This window comes from Cannabis sativa, chromosome 9, assembly GCF_029168945.1.
Source record: "Cannabis sativa cultivar Pink pepper isolate KNU-18-1 chromosome 9, ASM2916894v1, whole genome shotgun sequence".
Taxonomy (NCBI): Eukaryota; Viridiplantae; Streptophyta; class Magnoliopsida; order Rosales; family Cannabaceae; genus Cannabis; species Cannabis sativa.
In genome coordinates this window covers 42,325,677-42,348,254 of record NC_083609.1, presented here as the reverse complement: position 1 = coordinate 42,348,254, position 22,578 = coordinate 42,325,677, and positions in this window count along the sequence as shown.

Here is a 22,578-nt window from a genome sequence, read left to right as displayed (position 1 = left end):
TAATGCTCTGACAATTAATATTTTGAAAATCCGAATTTCTCTCTCCACGGCTGACGGTTGCACTCGATTACTTTTGATTTCCCATATTCACTTTTGAGGTGGGAAGCCGAGGCGTCTAAGGTTCCTTTATGTAAAGTTACCCTTTTGCCTATAAATACTCCTTGTATTGGCACATTACTCATTTTATCACCCTTCGTTGTTAAGTAAACTTCAGAGCGAAAAGAGAGAGTTTTCTGGCTTCAGAGTTGCCGAAGTGCCTACAGACGATTGCTGGCTTGCTTGAACCCGGACATTCGAATCTTTGAGTAAGTTTCTGATTCCCTTTATGCTTTCCTTTGCATGTTTACGCTTTGAATGTAACTGTGTGGTAGAAAGAACGCTTAGGAAACCCTAGGGTCAGAAACTGCTGTGACTCTTCTTTTCCTTATCCTTATGTTGGCTTTCAGCCGTAAGGCTTATTTTTCAAATGCATTGCGTCTGCTTTCCATCTTGCTTATTCCAAGCTTCATGAACTTTTTTGCCCTAACTTAAGAAAACTTTTTGACTTCTTGAGTTTTGACTTTTCTTCGAATATGGTCGTTCTTTAATCTGTTGAGTACTCCTAGTCGGCATATTTGCTTGTTTTTCGTTTGATACTCCGTCCAACACTCATCTTGTGTGTTGTCTTTTGTAGATGAACCCAGGTGAGTCTTGGGAGCTCGAGCATCAGATCGACCAGGATTTGCTTCAACTTTTGCACGAAGTTCACCCTCGTCTTCGTGCTATCCCTCCTTCTAGCGAAGGAAATTCTTCTGACCCCGTACTTAGCCATAGGATAAGGGCTTGTACAAAGAAAACCACACGTCTGGTTGATGCCTCTGATCCTCAAGTGGCTCAGCTCGCCACTCTGCCCGACGACGAACAGGATTTGGCGGTCCTGATGGAAGAGGACCGTGAGGGGGATGCTGAAGTCCAGGAGGTTGAGGAGCTGGATGAGGTGCGTCCGGGCAGTCCTCCCGCTGCAGAGGGAGAGGAAGAGGTTGGACCCCCTAACTTCGGGGAGTACAATGAGGCTGGGCAACCAGTTGATGCTGACGAAGACGTCCTGGTTATGGGCGTGGACTACGTCAATGAGGAGCTTGCCGAGGCAGTTCCTCATCAGAGGCAGGGTGCCTTGGGCGCCAGGTGGGTAAGTGCTCCGTCCAAGATTTCAGAGGCACGCCTCCGCACTCTCGACCAGGATGCGTACCTGGGCGAGCTGGACTGCTACATTCCTGCGCACGACAATCGTGCCACAAATCCTGATAAGGGAATATGGGCCTGGTCTGGGGCTCACGGCCAGCAAGGGACGCTGGTGCCCTTGCATAATTACTTAAGGGATGTGGCAGACTTCTTTGGCCTCTGCCCGGCTCAGATTACTCCAAAGGGCATTAAGTATTTGTCCGATCTCTTCGTCCTCTATGTTTCCCAAGGATGAGATGCTCCTTCCCCTCACAAGGTCGCTTGGTTCTTCGACCTGAAGTGTACCCCCAAGCAAGGAAGATCCGGGTATTTTTACTTCTCTCAGTCAGGCTTCAAGTGGTTGAGCGGCACGGATGACAAGGCCATCAGCAAAATAGGGTGTTTTGTTGATGAGTACTTCATGTTGAAGGATCCGAGCATCACCCGGACTCGGTTTCAGCAGATTGCGACATATCACCGTCCTCCGCTCACCCTTGTTCTTAGGGATAGAGCTCAAAAACTTGCCCGGTTGCCGGAGGAAGACAGGAATATCATCTAGTTGACCTCCGATGATAATCTGGTGAAGTATGGGCTTTACCCAGAGGACTTTTCTCCTAAGTCCGTGGCGGGGAAGAAGGGGAAGTCTGATGCTGGCCGGCCTGAACGAACTCATCTGGAGAATGAGTTGATTCAACTGAAGCGAGAGGCTAAGTTGAAGGGAGGTTCCAGGGCCAAGCAGTATGCTCAGGAGCCCATGAATCCTAAAGATGAAGCCGAGGCTGAGGCTGAGGCTGAGCAGGTGACCCCATTGAAGAGGAAGAAGAAACTCCCGGCCACGCCCAGGCCTGTTGAACATGCAATTCGCATAAGGGAGCCCATTTCACCTATTCGACCATCTTATCCCTTTGCTGGAAAAGGGAAGGCTGTCATGTCTGAGATAAACTCGATGTCAGGTGATGATGGACTTCTAATCTTCTGGGCGGGCAGTCACTCTGCATTTACTTCTTTTTCAGCTTCTTGACTTTCATGCCTTGTATTTTCTACTGGCTTTTTCTAACCATGCTGTTTTTGTTCTGTGCAGACATGTCTCGGCAGATGCTTGATGTTTTGAGGAAGAGGATGGGTGGAAGCTCTAGCGCCTCCCCTCCGGCTAAGAAGCTTAAGGGCAGAGAGGGGTCTTCGGAGAAGAGACCTTCTGGAGAGGTTATTGACATTTCCGAGGAGCTGACTGCTGCAAATCCTTCTACTCCCAAATCTGCCAAGTCTAAGGAGTCTAGACCACCAACGACTGGGTCTGAACTGGTCAGGAGGGTCCCCGAGCGGGTGCAGGCACCAACTCCACCTTTGCCCGTGCTGCCAGAGGCCAAGAAGGGCAAGGAGATGCTGGCCTACTACATGAACCGGCTGGTTCCCGAGGTCAGTGAGCAACTGGCTGGCGCTGAAAGCGACTCATCTCTGGATGTGTTGGTGGGCGGAGTCTTGAAGGAGCTCACCAGGGTTAGTCTTTTTTGATACTTCCCTTTTAACTTTTCACACTTAGCTCCATATGCTGACTTTTTCCTTTGTGCAGGCCGGTTTGAAGTTGGCTTACACTTACTCCCGGGCTAAATCTGCTACTTCCAAGAGTGCGGCTCTGTCCGACACCTTGAGGGCGAAGGCGGACTTGGCCAACAAGGAAGCTGAGCAGGCCAGGGCAGAAACTGGAGCTGTTCGGCTTGAGCTGGGCGAAGCCAACAAGAAGCTGTTTGCTGCCGAGAAGAAGATCTATGTGCTAACAAAGGACCTCGAGGCTGCGGATCGCTTTGAGGAGACCATCGAGATCTTATCTGCTGAAGTTAACAGTCTTCAGGATGAGAGGAGTTCTCTGCGGCAAGTTCTTCTTTGGCTAAAGGAGGAGCGGGACGCCGAGGTGACTGAGGTGGACCAATTGAAGGAGAAGGTCAATGCTTTGGAGACTGCCAGCCTCAAGCTCTTTTTCGATTTCTGGAAGGCTAATCCCCAAGCCAATTTCGACTACTTGGGCGACGTTAAGGACATGTACCTTGAGTACTGCGCGGCCCAAGTTGCTTATGGTGGGAAAGCGGCAGCTGCTTCAACTTTCGACCAAGCTTCTGACCAGGCTGCTGATGCTTCTCCTGCTCGAACAACAGATCCTCCTGCTCCAGTTGGCTCAGAAGAACCGAACCAAGAGCCTGGGACTCCGGCTGTTTAAACACTTCTCTTTTTATCTCCTGTTTATATATATATATATTATATGTGGCCTCAAGGCCTTTAACACATCGTGATCGACCAAGCGGTCTTTAAACTTGGAATTATTTTTCATTTTTTGGACGATGGGCTGACTGGGCAGCTTTTAATCCTAGTACTACGTGCTTTTGTCATCCTTAATGAATTTCATTCTCTGTTTATAATTTTCGTGCAATTGTGATTGTTTTATGTTTACCAAATGCTTTGTACAGGTATAGGTGCCCCCCAAGTGACCGAGCAGACGTATGACTCTTGGTCACTTGTCTTTCGCAAATATATTTCTTTTTTCTGTTCGGTGTTTAAGGTTCGACTAAACCTTTTGTATGCACTTTAGGTAAATTATAATCATGCTAATTTTTTCGACTCAATAGAATTGGAAATACTATCTTTATTCATTTATTGATCGAAAATGTATTTGTTACCGTAGTAACTTACATCAGAGCTAGTGATCTAATCTGATCTTTTAGCTTAACATGACATAAAACAAATAAGAAACTGTACTTTAAAGTGGTCTACCCGACCTGAGTACTTTGTTTCTGAAGCCTTTGCGCGTAGTCCACCCAAGAGGCCATTCACTTAGAAGCGAATGTTCAATAGTACAATAATTTGGTCTACCCGACCTGAGTACTTTGAAGTGGTCTATCTGACCTGAGTACTTTGAAGTGGTCTACCCGACCTGAGTACTTTATTTATAGTATTTCCTTAAATGTTCTCCATTCCAGTACCGTGGTACTAGAATGAGTTGTATTTTTTCGTCATACTTACCCAGTTTGTATGCTCCGGAGTCGAGAACTTCGACCACCTGGTATGGTCCTTCCCAGTTAGGTCCTAGTACACCTGACATGCTATCTTTGGTGTTTGGGAATACCCTTCTTAGGACCATATCTCCCACGAAGAATTTCCGAGCTTTCACTTGTTTGTTGAAATATTGAGCTACTTTTTGTTGATGAGCTACCAACTTTAAGTTTGCAGTTGCTCATTTTTCTTTGATTTCATCAAGTGATTCTGCAAGGAGTATGTGATTGGTACCTTGATCGTACGTCAATCTTCTGTGGGACGGTGGCTCGAGTTCGACGGGCAGCATAGCTTCAAAACCGTACGCCATTGCAAATGGTGTCTGACCGGTTGCTATTTTTTCCGCTGTACGGTATTACCATAGAACTTCGGGGAGTTCTTCTGGCCAATTTCCATTGGCATCTTCAAGTTTCTTCTTTAGTGTATCCTTCAAGGTTTTGTTGACTGCTTCAACTTGACCGTTTGCTTGAGGATGTGCCACTGCGGAGAAACTTTTGATGATACAATGGTTCGCACAGAAATCAGTGAAAGATTGACTGTCGAACTATTTGTCGTTGTCCAAAACTATTTTGTATGGTAGTCCGAACCGGCATATGATGTTCTTCACTATAAAGTCTTGAACCTTCTTTGATGTGATAGTTGCGAGTGGTTCAGCTTCAGTCCACTTAGTAAAGTAGTCGACCGCTACCACTGCGTACTGCACTCCACCTTTACCTTTAGGTAACTGCCCGACTAGGTAAATTTCCCAAATGGCAAAGGGCCATGGACTTTGCATTTGTGTCAGCTCGTTGGGCGGAGCTCTTGGTATCTTCGAAAATCTTTGGCATTTGTCGCACTTCTTGACATAAGCTTTCGAATCTTCAATCATCGTTGGCCAGAAGTAGCCTTGCCTTAGGATTTTCTTTGATAAGCTTTGTCCGGCTGCATGATTTCCACAGAATCCATCGTCGACTTCATATAGAAGTCGTGCATCTTCATTTGGTGTGACGCATTTGAGTAATGGCATTGAGAATCCTCTTCTGTACATGATCCCTTCTATTATGATGTACCGTGTTGCCTTTCTTCTCATTTTCTGAGCTTCATTTCGGTAATTTGGGAGTTCCCCAGAGTTGAGATAGGCTGCTATTGGCGTCATCCAGTTCGGAGATGTGTCGATCATTTCGATTTCTTCCGTGCCAGTGATGCTAGGCTCTTCAAGAAACTAGATCGGGACAAGGTTTGCCTTGACACTTATATTGTTGCTCGCCAATCGGGCTAATGCATCAGCTGTTGTATTTTCTTCTCTTCGAATTTGTCTGAGGCTGTAGCTTTTGAATTGTGTGAGCAGATCATGTATTTTGCTCAGATATGCTATCATTTTTTCTCCCCGAGCCTTGTATTCGCCAGATACATGATTTACCACTAGCTGTGAATCACTGCAGATCTCAATGCGCTCGGCCTTCATCTCCTTCGCTAGTTTAAGTCCAGCGATTAGGGCTTCGTATTCGGCCTCGTTGTTAGAGGCTTTGAATCCGAATTTGACCGCTGCATGCAGTTGTTGCCCCCCAGGTGTGACAAGCGGATAATTGATCTGTTGCCGACCCATCCACATGTCGCTTCCAGGTCGGTTCAATTTTAGTATTACTCGGTTGTGGTATTGACTTGAGATCCCTCTCTGGTATGCGTTCAGTTTTGCCTGTGCATTCCTGTTGGAAATTATTTTACCAGGATCTTAGATCTACTCACAAGTATGTTGATTAACACCCTAAATATGAACTTTCTAAAACGATGAAATAAACACATATAAAGTTTAGTAAACCTTACATTGAGTGCAGCGGAATTAAATGACTCCTCCCGTTCAGATATCTAGCCCTTGATTCCTTTCTGTAGCAGAGCATTATCAATATCTGAACCTGGATCTCTTTCTCTGATTCTTTAGTGCTGAAACTCCTTCTTGCTGAAAGTCTTTCTTCACGATCTTCCTCACTATGATTGAGGTATCACTTGCTGTGTGTGGGCACTACTCTAACACTAAGTATTTCGAAATTCAAGAGGAAGAAGAGAGAGAGGGAGTGGTCGGCCAAAGATAGGGAGAGAGAAAGGCTCAGTTTTTCTGAATGAAAAGTGTGAAATTTAAGTGTGTCAATTTCATGAAGCCTTCACTATCTATTTATAGCATTCCACTAGGGTTAGGTTTGAATTATTTGGCATTAAAATAATGAAAATATCAGTTTGAAGAATCATTCCAAGTGGCCAGCCATGTAGTATAATGGGCCTTACTTGGATTTGGCAGTTTTCTCAATTCTGCATCTGATTTTCTAAAAAACGCCAATTTTCTAATTCAACCATTTAAATAACTATTTAATAACTATAAATAATTATTAAATAATATTTTCATTTAGCATATTTATTAATTGAACAATACAAAGTATCATAATTAACAAATATGCCCCTAAAAACTCTTTCTTTACAATTTTGCCTTTACTTAGTGAAAAATTCACAAATAGACATAGTCTAATTTGAGAATTATAATTGATTAATCAAAACCAATTATATGAGTCTTACAAGCAATATTATCTCAACTAGTGGGGGGACCATGGGTCTATATAACCGAGCTTCAAATAAGCAGATCAAGAATTTAGCACTAAAATTTACTAACTTATTAATTCTTCGTTGAATCCACGCATAGAACTTAGAATTGCACTCTCAGTATATAAAATGCTCTATATGTTCCACCATATAGACACATCATTAGTTATCCATTGTTATAATCCTAATTTGATCAGTGATCCTCTATATGAATGATCTACACTGTAAAGGGATTAGATTACCATTACACCCTACAATGTATTTTATCCTTAAAACACTTAACCCCGTATAAATGATATTTAAGCTTATGTGAAATGAGATCTCCACCATTTATTTTTCGTTTGGTCAAGCTCGAAGGAGATCATCCTTTACTTACTATTCGCAAGATAGAAGCTATAGATTCCATGTCTATGTTAGCGCTCCCACTCAATTACACTACCGTGTTCCCAAAATGTACGTATCACCCTGACCCAAAAGTAGGCTTAACTAACAAATCAAAAAACACGAATAGCCTCTCGAGATCGAACCTAATCATAACAGGATTAAGATCATTTGATCTAGGATCAACTAGGCGATATTGACTTGAATAGATATTACAGTAAGTTTAATAAATCTAAGTCAAAGTTCAATATCGGTCCCTTCCGATGCATACTCCATGCATCCAACCTGAGCTTTACTTTAACCAATGCTCTGGAAAGAACATAGCATTTCTCCAAATGCAAGTAAACTCTGTTGTAGATTATCATATCAGTAAAACCCTGTGTCTGATAAATATAGAAAACTTTATTCACATAGTCATGTTTACTTTCCAATGTGTTGACGACACAATAAACATGATCAAGTATGTGAAAAGGGTTTCAGATGAATTCATACATTATGTACATATAATCATGAAATAAATCATGTGAACCATGCAACATTAAATGTTATTTCTGATCTATATTAATAAGTAAATCTGATTATATTGAAATTAGTTTTATTTAGGGCATAAAACCCAACAAACTCCCACTTGCACTAATATAAAACAAAAAGTGCATTTCAAATAATCTCAACACCTTGATATACAAATCAAGTGTAGTAGTAGTAAACTCCTCGTAATAGGATCTGAAAGGTTGAATTAACCACAACCTTTCCTCCACTATTACTCTTCCTTAATCACAAAATCATTGATAATGTGAAATTCCTCTCTATATGTCTACTCTCTTGGGATACTGGATTCTATACCTTTGGCAACTACTTCTTGGTTATTCACGAAGTAACACTAGTAGTTAAGGCCATTTGGAATGGTGCCAAAGATGTATAGAACTTTCCTTAGACTGAATAAGTACCTTTCCTACAACTTTAACATTCAGTCCCTTTCTGGTAGACCTAGAGACTTCAGATAGGTTTTTACACTTCTCCAAAATCACTATTCCACCCCCAGAGTAATCACCATCTTACAAGAAAGATTTTCTAGCACAAAGGAAAATTTAAAAATCTGATGTGGTGTAGTCTAAGAGTTTTAAACACACCCTTATAGACTAACATATAGTTCCTCTTCTTTATCTTAAGATTTACTTGATTGTCTTCCAATGTTCTTCTCCTGGATTAATCTGATACATACTCATTACTCCCACTCAACAGCAGGTGTCTGGTCTAAGGCATACTAAAGCATGTCTAAGACCTCTCACTGTTGATTTAAGAAATTCTTTCATGGCTTTATCTTTTCTGGAATAGTTGAGACTTTTCCTTAGATAAATAAAATCTATGCCTATAAGTCGAGAAGCTTCTATAGATTGCCATTAGAAAGAAAATGCTTTAGCATCTTACTAAAGTAAGTTGCTTGCATTAGAGTAAGTAATTACCAGGTATACCATAAGCCATAGGTTTAGATAAACTCAAACCTATAATACTAGGAACAGGAAGTTTTGTTAAGTCCATTGAATAGACTTATTAACAAAAATTTTCTTTTATGTCCTTGTAATAGAAAAATTCAGGTTACTCCATGTGAATGGATTAAACCATAGTTCTATTGGCTTTTCTTCTTAGTTTCTTATCTTGACAATCCATTACTTGTTTAAACTCACAATGGATTTTAATCACTAGGGTCTTCCAAGTCATAAGAAGGTGAGTTCCTAGAAACTCTCCCACTACGACAAGGTATCGTGAATTATGTCTAAGAAAACTAAATGGTATTAACCTCTTCGGTTGTGACAAGACAACAGAGGCAGTGAGATCATCATATGTCAAATAAGATGATAGAAAACTTTTGGAATCAAGAAATAAATATCTCTTATTTGCTACTTTATTTTCAGACTTAGTCATTATCTTAGAAAAGTAGTATTTGTTTGAACAAACACTTTCTTATCTATTGACTATGGGATGGTCCACCCCTAATCACTTAGAATAGCTAACAAACCATGGTTAACAGTTCTAGCTTTTCTTAAGATTTTGATTAGGTCATCCATGAATCTAGTAATGATTTACATTAAGTATACAACCATTACATCATTCTGAAATTGTATTACCATAGAAGGATTTAGGCAACGACTAGTAACTAATCATCAATATGCAAATCGAAATTTCTGGGGAGGTTAGTTTGGATATAAATCCAAAATCAATTTAATGATCTTTGAACTGCATATCTACTAACTATTTTTCCACCCCTATTAGTTCGCAAGATCTTTAACCACTTACCTTAATGGTTTTAACCATCGCTAGAAATTTAGAAAATTTTCAAACATTTCAAATTTCTTTTCATAAGGTATAATCTAGAGTTATCTTTAAGAATACAACGAAAAACTCATATCCACCCCTGAATGTACATCCATCTGCGAATGAGATGAACTACTTTCAGTGGATATAGGTTTATTAACTCTTTGCAGAGATTGATCTTGTCAAAACCACTATGAACAAGATACAAATTCCATAGATTAATAAAATTGTGGTTGTGTCTTTTGATGACTTAGGTTTAGTTACTTCAATGAGTTCATAGAATAGTGCAAGTGGATCCTGGTTACAGAATACTAAACTCATATTCCATACTTTAATATATAGTTTTGAATCCATTAATAGAAGATGGATATTTAACACTTGAAAGTGTAACTGTATTGTATTCTGGAATTAGAAATATAAGAAAAATTCTGTTTGGATTCTAAAATTAAAGTCAAAGACTTCATTTATACCAAATAAAATGAGTAATTCTATCTTGGACCACCACTACTAATTTAACTCTAAGTCTGACTTGCCAATACAAGTAGGAGATTTCTAAGATTGAGGATTTATATCAATTGGGAATAGAATTTCGGAATTATAATCATATGCGTCATTTAATTTCTTAAAAGAAAAAATAATGACATGAAATGATTTATAGACCATTCATCCAATGATATATTATTGAGCTAATTCGAAATGAATAAGCTAAGAGGAATTAGGATAATTTCGTTGTTTAAATAAGAATCCAACGATGCTTCGATTAGCGAAAGTCAAAGTAATCTTATTTATACAATTTTCTTGTTTCATATTGTAAAAATACTAGTCTAAGGTGTCATCAATTGATGAACAGCTAGATGTTGCATATACAATATTTATCTTTCGAGATCTAACACTATTATGTATGTCTAATGGTGAAAATCCATTACGGATTTATCTCATTAGATAAACAAACCAAGTTAGACCAACAATGAAGATTCGAAATTAAACTACAACTTAATAACGGAAAATAACATGGTTCAATATAAATTCATACACAATTTAGAAATTATTAAACATATAGCAAGTAGGAATGAAAAGTGAAAATACTAAAACATACAATCCTAAATAATTTCCAAAGTTTTCAACAAACTGATATCACTGTCCCGTTTAGGCGAGGGTCAAAGCTACAATCCATTGAATAGAGTTTTCAGCTCATCTAAAATGTTAAACATTCTAGCAACCTTTTATTCGATCAAGATTGGAATTCAGCGTTGTCCCGTTTAAGCGAGAGTCAAGGCAATTCTATCTTATGAGCTTCCACTATTGTTTCATAATTTGCAAGTCAAATATGGTCGCCACCATTAGGGTGATCCATACCATATAAAACACTTACAAACTACTTATCTTTCGAGATTAAACGATGTAAAATTGCTAATGAACGTTCCTCCATTAGGGAGGATTGCTCACTAAAACAAACGCGATGTAAAACCAACAATGGAGATCGAATATCTTAATAATAAAGCTCATTATTTAAAGAGAGTTGTATTTTCTTTGATACTTATTTTAATCTATTTATTTTAAATATATATTTATTTAATTAAAATTTCCAATTTAGAATGAAAAATTCTAAATATAAATTTTAATTTAATATTTATAAATTTTACTTAGATGGATATCAAAATAACATGAATTATTTCCATCTTAGTAATAATTTCCAATAAATATTTAGAAAAATATTCAATTTAAGTTGTTACAAAATTAATTTAAATTAATTTACAACTCAAATTTAATTTTCTATAAATATATATTGCATTTCGAAAAATTAGAGTATTTAATAATACAATTTTCGAAAATGAATTTTATAATAAAAATAAATCCTGGAGAAATTATTCTAATTTAATATTGGCCCAAAATTAATTAATAAAATTAATTTACAATAAAAAATATAATTTTCCTATTTAATTAAATATATAAGAAAAGTTTCAAATATTTAAGTATGATGATGAAAATCAACTTAAATATTAATTTTCTATTTAATTAAATACACTAGAAAAATACTTCAAGCAAAAACAGATAATATCATCTAGATTTTCTTAAACTAATTATTTCATTTTCTAATTAAATATATTTTACTTCATTTATTTTAATTAATCATTAAATGAAAAATCATTGATTTAAGTTGGTCTAAAATTAAAATAAATAACATACAACTTTAATCTATTTTTCAAATAAAATTCGAAATTCTAGCATTTAAGAAATGCAATTTCAAAATTTGATTAATAAAATAAAGAAAAAATATATATTTTGAAAATTATTTTAATTTAGTTGAAAAAATAAATTTCAACTAAAAATAATTTTCTATTTAATTAAGTGTCATGAAAAAAAAATATTTAAGTATCATGATGAAAATCAACGTAGATATTTAATTTTCAAATTAATTAAATGTATTAAATTCAAGAAATAAATAATTAAGTGTAGAGAAGGCTTAATTATTAATCTCTAGTTTAATACTAGGAAAAATATACTTAAATTAAATTGTACCAAAATTAATTATTTAAATAATTAATTTCACAATGTATAATATTTTCCTTTTTTTTTTTTTTTTTTTTTTTGAGGAAACAGAGCAGTACAACGAAAACTAGGGGAAGGCCAAATTATCAACCAACAAGGTTGAAAAGGCAACAGGAGGCACACCTCCATCCCACACAATGGAATCCTTAACAACTAAGGCATTCTTTGCTAAACAATCAGCCAAGGAATTACAAGATCTTGGCACAAAAGACACTCCAAGACAATTACAAGACAAGAGGCCTTTCTTAATATCCTCCAACAGAAATTCAACATCACTGTCCAAAACAAATCTAGAATTGATTGCTTTTACTGCATTAAGGCAATCGGACTGGATATAAAAATCTCTAAGATTACGATTACCGGCAATGCGGATCGCCTCCTTGATGGCTTTGAGTTCTGCTATGAACGGACTGTATGGGGAATGCCAGTATTGTTGGAAGGAGATGACACAGTTGCCGGTATGATCGCGAAGCACTCCTCCCACGCTACTGCTCTTGTTGGTGGTGTCGATCGCCGCATCCACATTGAAAAGTAAAGAGCCTCTAACAGGGGGAGTCCACCGTTTTCTCTCCTTGTCTTGGGTGTTTGCCTTGGGACTTCTTCTTCCATGGTTGCTTTGATACTCTTCAAGAATTCTTGTAGCTACCGCAATAACATCCTCACTCTTGGGGGAGAAATTATTGTGCAGCGACAAGTTTCTACTATACCACAATTGCCATGAAATCATCACAAAAAGATCATATTTCACCCCGGACAGCTTATCTTTTAGAACCCAAAGAAAGTTTTGAATATCCAGTTTGATTTCACTTTTTATCTCCTTGTACAACTGTAACACCCTAACTATCTTAGGCGTATTACGTGATTTTTAAACGTACTGTGCAGCTCGTTGCTAATCAACGAGGTTTATGGAAAAACGTGATTAATTAAAATTTTGCTTTTTAATTAAACTTATAAACCATATTATAAAATTCTCGGGATCCCGATTTATAAAATCATTTACAAACGTTTTAACTGTTTAACTTTTACATCAAAATGAAAGTCGTCTAACGACAGTTACAAAAATCTCAGCCTTGCTGTCCCGAGGATCGTACGCTCCAGGCCTAACCGCCCCGACATGTACAATCTCATAAGCTCGCTCACGGTGCATCAGCTACAGCCTTGCCTTTACCTACACACGAACATAAACTGTGAGTCGACAGACTCAGTAAGAAAAGCATAATAATATCATAAATAACTAACTGCCGTGTCCAACACGATACTGAGTCCGGCTACTGCCATGTCCAACATGGTACTGAGCCACTACTGCCATGTCCAACATGGTACTGAGTTTTGAACGTTCAGGGGACAGTACTATTGACAAGTATCCTCCTGATCGGTCGAACCGGTCATACTCCGGCTGCTGGTCATACTCCAGCCTGTACCGACGGGATAGGTCAATAGCACTGAACCACCAACCAAGTGTCAGCCTGATCGGTCGAACCGGTCATACTCCGGCTGCTAGTCATACTCCAGCCTGTACCGACGTGACAGGGTTGGATGGTTCGAAGCCTAAATACATATCTAATGTAATCTAGCAGGCTTCCTACATGCACGCTAAACATGTAATCTACATATGCATACTGTTATACTAATCTTACCTGGATTCCGATTTCAGGTGTGCCGGTCAACCTGACTGGAACTGAAGCTGAGCGGCGGATTACTGGCTCCTAAACCATAAAAATCACAACGCTATAAGTGACACGCTAAATCACTTCCCGGCGACTAAAACTTGGAACTAAAAGTTTCCCTATCGATAAAAAGCATGGCAATACCCCTAAAAACATAAAAACGAGGAAAACTAGGGTTCGGAAAAATTCCCCAACCGGTAGACCGGTTGCCCAACCGGAATTCCGGTTCTGGGAAAATTCAGAACACCCATCCGATTCCGGATGCACAACCGAATTCCGGTTCCTCGCGAGCAAAGAACATAAAAATTCATAACTTGCACAATTCAACCCCAAATCACATGAAACCTTCCAGACCTGTTCTATACCTCCCCTAGAACATTTCTAAGGCAACAAAACCACCCAGATTGCACGAATTCAAAAATCACCATTAGAGCTCAAGCTTTGAGTTCTAAACTCAAACTTGAGCAAACCTAGCTAGCATGTAATCAAATCCATCTAAACTTACTTAAACAAGCTTAACTAAGCCTCTGAAAACAATCAAAAACATCAACAATATCTCAGCAACAGAACATAGACATTTCTCTTTGAAAACCATATTTTTGAGCTAAAAATCAAAACTTTGAACAACACAACTAGCATGCACCATAACCAGCTCTATTCTACTCAATTGAACAAGATTTAAACCTCAGAAATCATATCACAAACACAGCAGCAACAACACCTCAAGTAAGCATGCATTTACTCATATTTTCACCATTTTTATTCAAGAAAATAAAGGGAAAGAGTTAGAATCACCTACCACAATCAAGAGCTCACAAATTAAGGTTGAATCAAGCTTGAAATTCAAAGAAAAACCCAGCCCTTGAACCCCAAGCAGCCAGCCGAAAAGAGAGAAAAAGAGAGAGAGTTTTCTTTTCAAAGTTTTTCTAAATTTTTACTAAGTGTTGAAATTTTGTGGAAAAAGGAATATAAATCACATTACTCATTTTATTTCAGCCATGTAATAATAAAATAAGCATTTAATTTTCCATTTAATAAATCACATAAGACAAAACACTAATGGGGCAAAAGACCATTTTGCCCCTCCACCATAAAACCATGAAAATCATACTAAAGGGGGTATTTTTGGGACATTCTAAATTCCCGGCCATTCCCGACATTCCCAATGTCTAAACCCGTCCCCAAATTACCAACATACTAACTTGTGATTTCTACTGAGCCAAACGCCGAGTTCCAAAATACCGGACACCGGAAATGCGAAATATAAAAGCTACTGATGACATAATCATGCATTTCTGAATTCCATAAATAACAGTAATAAATTATTTAAATAGCTATAAATAATTTCATAATTTAAACATAAACAACTGCTAATTTCCAAATTAACTAAGCGGGCTTTACAACAACCCACACCGTTTCCAAGTTTCCTTGGCTATAGGGCATTCCCAAAGGGCATGAGTGACTGTTTCTTCTTGTCTCGCACCTTTGCACCGCCCACAATGCTTATCAACCTCCATTTTCCTGCAAAACAGAACACTATTAGTCGGTAGCCACTCGTGGCACACTCTCCAGAGGAACTGTTTGACTTTAGGTGGGATTCTCAAGCTCCACATATGTTTCCACCATCTCGTAGTGTTGTCCGTGTCGGAGTTCTCTTCATTAACTCACCCATTAAGTGCAGTGATGTACCCACTTCGAACATTGTATTCCCCGTTTTTTGCGAAGTGCCAAATTAGTCTATCTTCACTTTCCAAGGAGCCTTGTTGGATATTCATAATCAGCTCCGCATCATCTTCACAAAAGATAGCCTTAATAAACTCGGTATCCCAATCCCCATTGGCAAGTCTAAGGTCAACAATTTTGTGATTAAGGAAGAGTAATGGTGGAGAGTAGACATATAGAGAGGAATTTCACATTATCAATAATTTTGTGATTAAGGAAGAGTAATGGTGGAGCAAAGGTTGTGTTTAATTCAACCTTTCAGATCCTATTACGAGGAGTTTACTACTACTACACTTGATTTGTATATCAAGGTGTTGAGATTATTTGAAACGCACTTTTTGTTTTATATTAGTGCAAGTGGGAGTTTGTTGGGTTTTATGCCCTAAATAAAACTCATTTCAATATAATCAGATTTACTTATTAATATAGATCAGAAATAACATTTAATGTTGCATGGTTCACATGATTTATTTCATGATTATATGTACATAATGTATAAATTCATCTGAAACCCTTTTCACATATTTGATCATGTTTATTGTGACATCAACACATTGGAAAGTAAACATGACTATGTGAATAAAGTTTCCTAGATTTATCAGACATAGGGTTTTACTGATATGATAATCTACAACAGAGTTTACTTGCATTTGGAGAAATGCTATGTTCTTTCTAGAGCATTGGTTAAAGTAAAGCTCAGGTTGGATGCATGGAGTATGCATCGGAAGGGACCGATATTGAACTTTGACTTAGATTTATTAAACTTACCGTAATATCTATTCAAGTCAATATCGCCTAGTTGATCCTAGATCAAATGTTCTTAATCCTGTTATGATTAGGCTCAATCTTGAAAGGCTATTCGTGTTCTTTGATTTGTTAGTTAAGCCTACTTTTAGGTCAGGGTGATACGTACATTTTGGGAACACGGTAGTGCAATTGAGTGGGAGCGCTAGCATAAACATGGAATCTATAGCTTCTATCTGGCGAATAGTAAGCAAAGGATGATCTCCTTCGAGCTTGACCAAACGAACATAAATGGTGGAGTACTCATTTCACATAAGCTGAAATATCATTTATACGGGGTCAAGTGTTTTAAGGATAAAATACATTGTAGGGTGTAACGGTAATCTAATCCCTTTACAGTGTAGATCATTCATATAGAGGATCATTGATCACATTAGGATTATAACAATGGATAACTAATGATGTGTCTATATGGTGGAACATATAGAGCATTCTACATACTGAGAGTGCAATTCTAAGTTCTATGCGTGGATTCAACGAAGAATTAATAAGTTAGTGAATTTTAGTGCTAAATTCTTGATCTACTTATTGGAAGCTCGGTTATATAGACCCATGGTCCCCCCACTAGTTGAGATAATATTGCTTGTAAGACTCATGTAATTGGTTTTGATTAATCAATTATAATTCTCAAATTAGACTATGTCTAATTGTGAATTTTTCACTAAGTAAGGGCGAAATTGTAAAGAAAGAGTTTATAGGGGCATATTTGTTAATTATGATACTTTGTATGGTTCAATTAATAAATATGATAAATGACAATATTATTTAATAATTGTTTATAGTTATTAAATAGTTAGAATTGGCATTTAAATGGTTGAATTAGAAAATTGGCGTTTTTGAGAAAATCAGATGCAGAAAAGGTAAAACTTGAAAATTGCAAAAAGTGAGGCCCAAATCCACTAGTATAGGGCCAGCCACTTTTGTAGGAAATTTAAACTGATATTTCATTATTTTAATGCCAAATAATTCATACCTAACCCTAGTGGAATGCTATAAATAGATAGTGAAGGCTTCAGGAAATTTACACTTAAATTTCTACACTTTCTGAATCAGAAAAAAAAAAAACTGAGCCTTCTCTCTCCCTATCTTTAGCTGCCACTTCTTCTTTCTCTTCCCTCTTGAATTTCGAAATCCTTAGTGTATGAGTAGTGCCCACACACATCAAGTGATACCTCAATCATAGTGAGGAAGATCGTGAAGAAAGATCATCAGCAAAAAGAGTTTCAGCATCAAAGATTCAGAGAAAGAGATCCAGGTTCAGATATTGATAATGCTACTTGCTGACGTAAAGGAATCAAGGGCTAGATATACGAACGGAAGGAGTCATATTATTCCATTTTGCACCCAATGTAAGGTTTCCTAAACTTTATATGTGTTTATTTCATCGTTTTAGAAAGTTCATATTTAGGATGTTAATCAACATACTTGTGAGTAGATCTAAGATCCTGGTAAAATAATTTCCAACATCTACCCCATAGCAAACCCCTCCAAACTGCAGAAGAACACGAGCCTTTTTTAGCTTCCAAAATAGAGGAGTGGGAGAAATAACTGCTTTTCAACACCTTCCCCACCAATGACAAGGGATTTCTAACAACCCGCCACACTTGCTTGGCTAGTAACGCTTTATTAAAAAGCTCCAAATCTTTGAACCCCAATCCCCCTTTCTCCCTCGGAAGACAAAGCTTACTCCAAGCTCCCCAATGTGTTTTCTTTTTTTCTTTTGAAGAGCCCCACCAGAATCTTGCAGTCATCCCTTGGAGCTCATGGATATTTTTCTTGGGTAGTTGGAACACCCCCATCGTATAACAAGGCATTGCTTGGATGAATGCTTTGATCAACACCTCTTTGCCGGCCGCTGAAAACAAGCTTCTTTTCCAACCTCTAAGTCTATTCCACACCCTTTTTTTAATTGCAGCAAAGGGTTCACATTTCTTCCTTCCCACAAAGATTGGGATGCCCAGATACTTGTCAAAAAAATCTACCTTCTTAACTCCAAATATACCTGCACATTCAGATTTTGAAACTTCATCTACCGCTTTCCCAAAGCACATCTCAGATTTTGTGAAATTGATGGTTTGGCCCGATGCCGCTTCGTAGGCTGCTAATATATTCTTGACTTGGTGACATTCTTCCTTATTTGCCTCCACAAAAATCAAGCTGTCGTCTGCAAAGAACAGGTGAGAGACTGATACACCATTTCTACCAAACCTCAGCCCATGAATAAGACCCTTCTCTTCCGCATCCAGAATTAGACTAGACAGCGCCTCGGCACAGAACAGAAAAAGAAAAGGGGATAAGGGATCCCCTTGTCTTAGGCCCCTCTTCGGAGTAAAAATATTCGAAGGTCTTCCATTAATCAACACCGAGAAAGACACCGAAGAGATACACTGAGAAATTTTCCTAACCCACTGGCTATCAAATCCCAATTTCAACATGACTGCCTCCACAAAAGGCCATTCCACTCGATCATACGCTTTCGACATATCCAACTTGAAAGCCACTTTTGAACCATTCCCAAACCGGTTACGCTTCATACAATGAATCCCTTCAAAGCCGACAATTGCATTATCTTGGATTATTCTACTTCCCACAAAGGCACTTTGAAACTCCGAAATTACCTCATTCAAACACATCTTCATTCTATTGGCTAGGCACTTGGAGATAATCTTATATATAACATTACACAGGCTGATCGGTCGAAATTCCTCCATCTTTGACGGTTTGTCTACTTTGGGAATTAGCGCAATAAGAGTGTCATTGAGGTGATCCATTGGCGCATTGTTGTTGAGTATGTTAAGGCAAACCCGAATGATATCACCTTTAGTAATCTCCCAATACTTCTGGAAAAAGAGGCCAGGGAGGCCATCTCTTCCAGGAGCCTTTAGAGGGTTCAAAGAGAAAACCACTTTAGTGATCTCCTCTTCAGTGAAAGCCTCTAGAAGGTCCCTATTTGTGTTCACGGAGACTTTACTTTTGACTTTGTCCACCACCTCACTCATCATCTGCTCACTCGGATTAGAAGAGGTGAAAATGCCTTTGAAATATTCAGTAGCGACCTTGCTAATATCCGAGTGGTCTCGCATCAACCCACCTTGCCGATCCATTATCTCACTTATCTTGTTCTTCTTTTTTCTCGCCGTTGCCTTATGATGGAAGTATTTGGAATTTTTATCCCCACATTTCATCCATAGAGCTCTACTTCGCTGCCTCCAGTATCTCTCATGTTTCTCAAGAATTGCATTAAGGTTATTTTCAGCACCTTTAAGAATTCCCCAATTATCAACATTCATTCTTTTTGACAACTCATTCACCCTCCTTGTACCCTCCTGGACTCTGTGTTTCAGTTCTTTTTTCTTTTTTCTATTCCAATTGTTTAATCTACTCCCACACCTTTGAGTTTTACTTTTGAAATCCCAATCTGATAAGCAAACAGCCCCCTTGTTCCAACCGTCCCTAACAATCTCACAACACTCTTCCTCTTCTACCCAAGCCTCTTCAAAGTGAAACCGGGATGGAGGAGCCTTCCCCTCTTCAATGGAATCCCGTCCCCCCTCGGTATCAAGCACCAAAGCCTTGTGGCCTGAACACCACCATTCAAGATAGAAGGCTCTACTTTGAGGAAAAAGATTAACCCAATCCGAAGTGGCTAGACATCTATCTAATTTTTCCATCATAAAATTCTCCTTTTGACCATTACACCAAGTAAAAGTATCAATATCCTTAGTAAGGTCTTCAAAATCACACTCTTCCACTACTTTCCTAAACCCATCCATAGCATTCAGGTTCTTCTCCCTACCCCCTGCTTTTCTTTCGCGTGAAGGACCTCATTAAAATCACCCCCAATAATCCACGGGCCATGAGTTTCATCTTTAATTCTATGAAGCATCGCCCAAAAATGGTGTCTTTGGCTTCTAATCGGGTCACCATACACCCCAGTAAAATTCCACACCAATGAATTCAAATCACAGACAGAGGTATGAATATGAAATCTTGAATGAGACAGAATTTTTACCTTAAAATCGGCTTCCCATAGCAGCATTAATCCACCGCTGAGACCCACCCTTTCCACCAGAAAAAACTCGCTGTAGCCCAATCTCCTCGCCACACTCTCAGCTTGACAATTGAGTAACTTCGATTCAGAAATAAAAATCACATTCGGCTTCAACTCCATCGTTCTCAAATGGAGAGCATTGAACGTCTCAGGGTTGCCGAGACCCTGGACATTCCACCATAGAATTAACATTGAGATCGGCGACCTTGCATCTCAAGGTGCGCCGCTGTATCATTTTTGTTTAAGACCGATAAATCCTCCTCTCCAGAAATAATCGATCTTACTTGCTCCCCAACCTCACCATCTTTGTCAACATGTCCATCTACTCTCCCTTTAGTACCCAACCGAGAAGCTTTTCCACGAGCCAAGACTTTGGCCGATTTAAGCTTTCGACCATTCGCACTGCACACCATTTTTCCCTTTTCATCCATCCAGCCCGTTGTAAAGCCCGTCGCCATGTCTGGAATGTTAAATTCCTGGCTTTCCATTTGCTTCTCCATCTCTCTTTCACAATTTGCCCTTTTTCCCCCTGGTTCATCGTCAATTTCCATATCGCTTGCTGTCTCTTTTTCCATCGTCGATCGTTTCTTGGAAATATTTGTTGCTGTTTCCTCATTTTTCTCTTTGCTTCAGAGACTTTCTCTCAGTATCGTCCCTCTCCCTTCTCTCTTTTCCCCCTTCTTCTTCGATTTACTGCTGGACGGACTACTATTTTCCTGGGAACCATTCGTATTACCATCAGAGAGAAATGTTTCTTTCTCACTTTTGTTTTCAACGGCATGTCGTTCAGCCAAGTCCTCTACACCCTTTGTGTGCTGACTCATCTGCATTTTGTCCACCTGTCCCTCCTTATAATGACTAGGATCCACCTCATTAAAATTCTTTTTGTCTCCTTTCTCTGCAAAACTTTCCAAAGTGGTTAAGGTTGACTGCTCTTTGGATAGAATCTCTTTCACAGATCCTCTACCAACGTAACCATCTCGAGACCCACCAACTCCCTCAGCTTTAGCCACTTTTCTCCTTGTATTGTCCCCATGAACCTGACACTCTGTTCCTTTATACAAAACATGCTGGGTAATAGGTGGTACGACAATAGCCTCCACACCACAAGGCCTTTGAACACCATTGCTGCCCTCTGCTTCCCACCGGCGGTGACTGATATTAGGAGTCACCAGAGTTACAAAACAATTTGTTATGCTACTCTCATCTTTTAGCCAACTGTCGTAGTAAGGTACCAACTCGCCCGAGCTATGTTTCGTCTTCACCGCTTCCTTCCTACAATCCGTTTGCTCATGTCCAAAGTGACCACAAGTAAAGCATAATAGTGGGAGGCTTTCAAACTTGAACTGGATCCAAGTTTGGCCACCATTGTGAGGAATGTATCTACCAACAAAGGCTCCTTTAGAAGTAGGAAACCTTATCTTTACTCTCACTGAATCCCTCATTAACATAACATTGGTATTCAACCATTGTATATCCATCACCTCTCCTGCCATATTGCCCAGCCTTTTAACATTATTCAGAGTCAAAGCATTTGGTGGGAAACCCTTCATCTTAATCCAACACTCCACCATATTTAAACTAGCCTCTTTCCAGTTACCATTTGGAGGCCATTTCTCAGTGATTAGTATTCCCCCATGAAATATCCATGTTGATTTTTTGTATACCTTTTCAGCCAACACTTTATCATCAAAGGAGAGCCCAAGTATCGTACACCCCTTTTCTTTTGCTAATATATCCACAAACCAACCTCCCTCTTTCTCCCATATCCTACTGAAAACGGTTTTAAAGAATTTGACAGTACAATGTCTTCTTGCTAATACTCTACCCACCAAAGAACCTTCCTTGAACTTCAAGGCCACTTGTTCATTTGATTCCCACTCCTCCTCCCCTTCGACATTCATGCCCCCAGTTAAGGAGATAATGTTTTCTATCTCTTCACTCATCTTTATCATGCAGAAACTCACCAGCCACACTCACTAGACACCAACCCACAGCCTCCAGCACAGAACCAATGAACCACGGCTACACTACGAGCCACCCAGGGTCACACTCCTCAGAGAGAACCAAAAAAAACTATCTTAGCAAAAATTTTCTTAATAATTAAAAATTTTCTAAGGAAAAAAATAAAAAAAAAAGGGCCCAGAGATTTTTAGAGAGAGAAAATAAAGAGAGAGAAAGAGAAAAATGTGAGGATGAGAAGGTACGAGTTAATATTTTCCTATTTAATATTAGAAATAATAAGTAGTCTAGAAATAACTATCTAGAAAATATCTTATT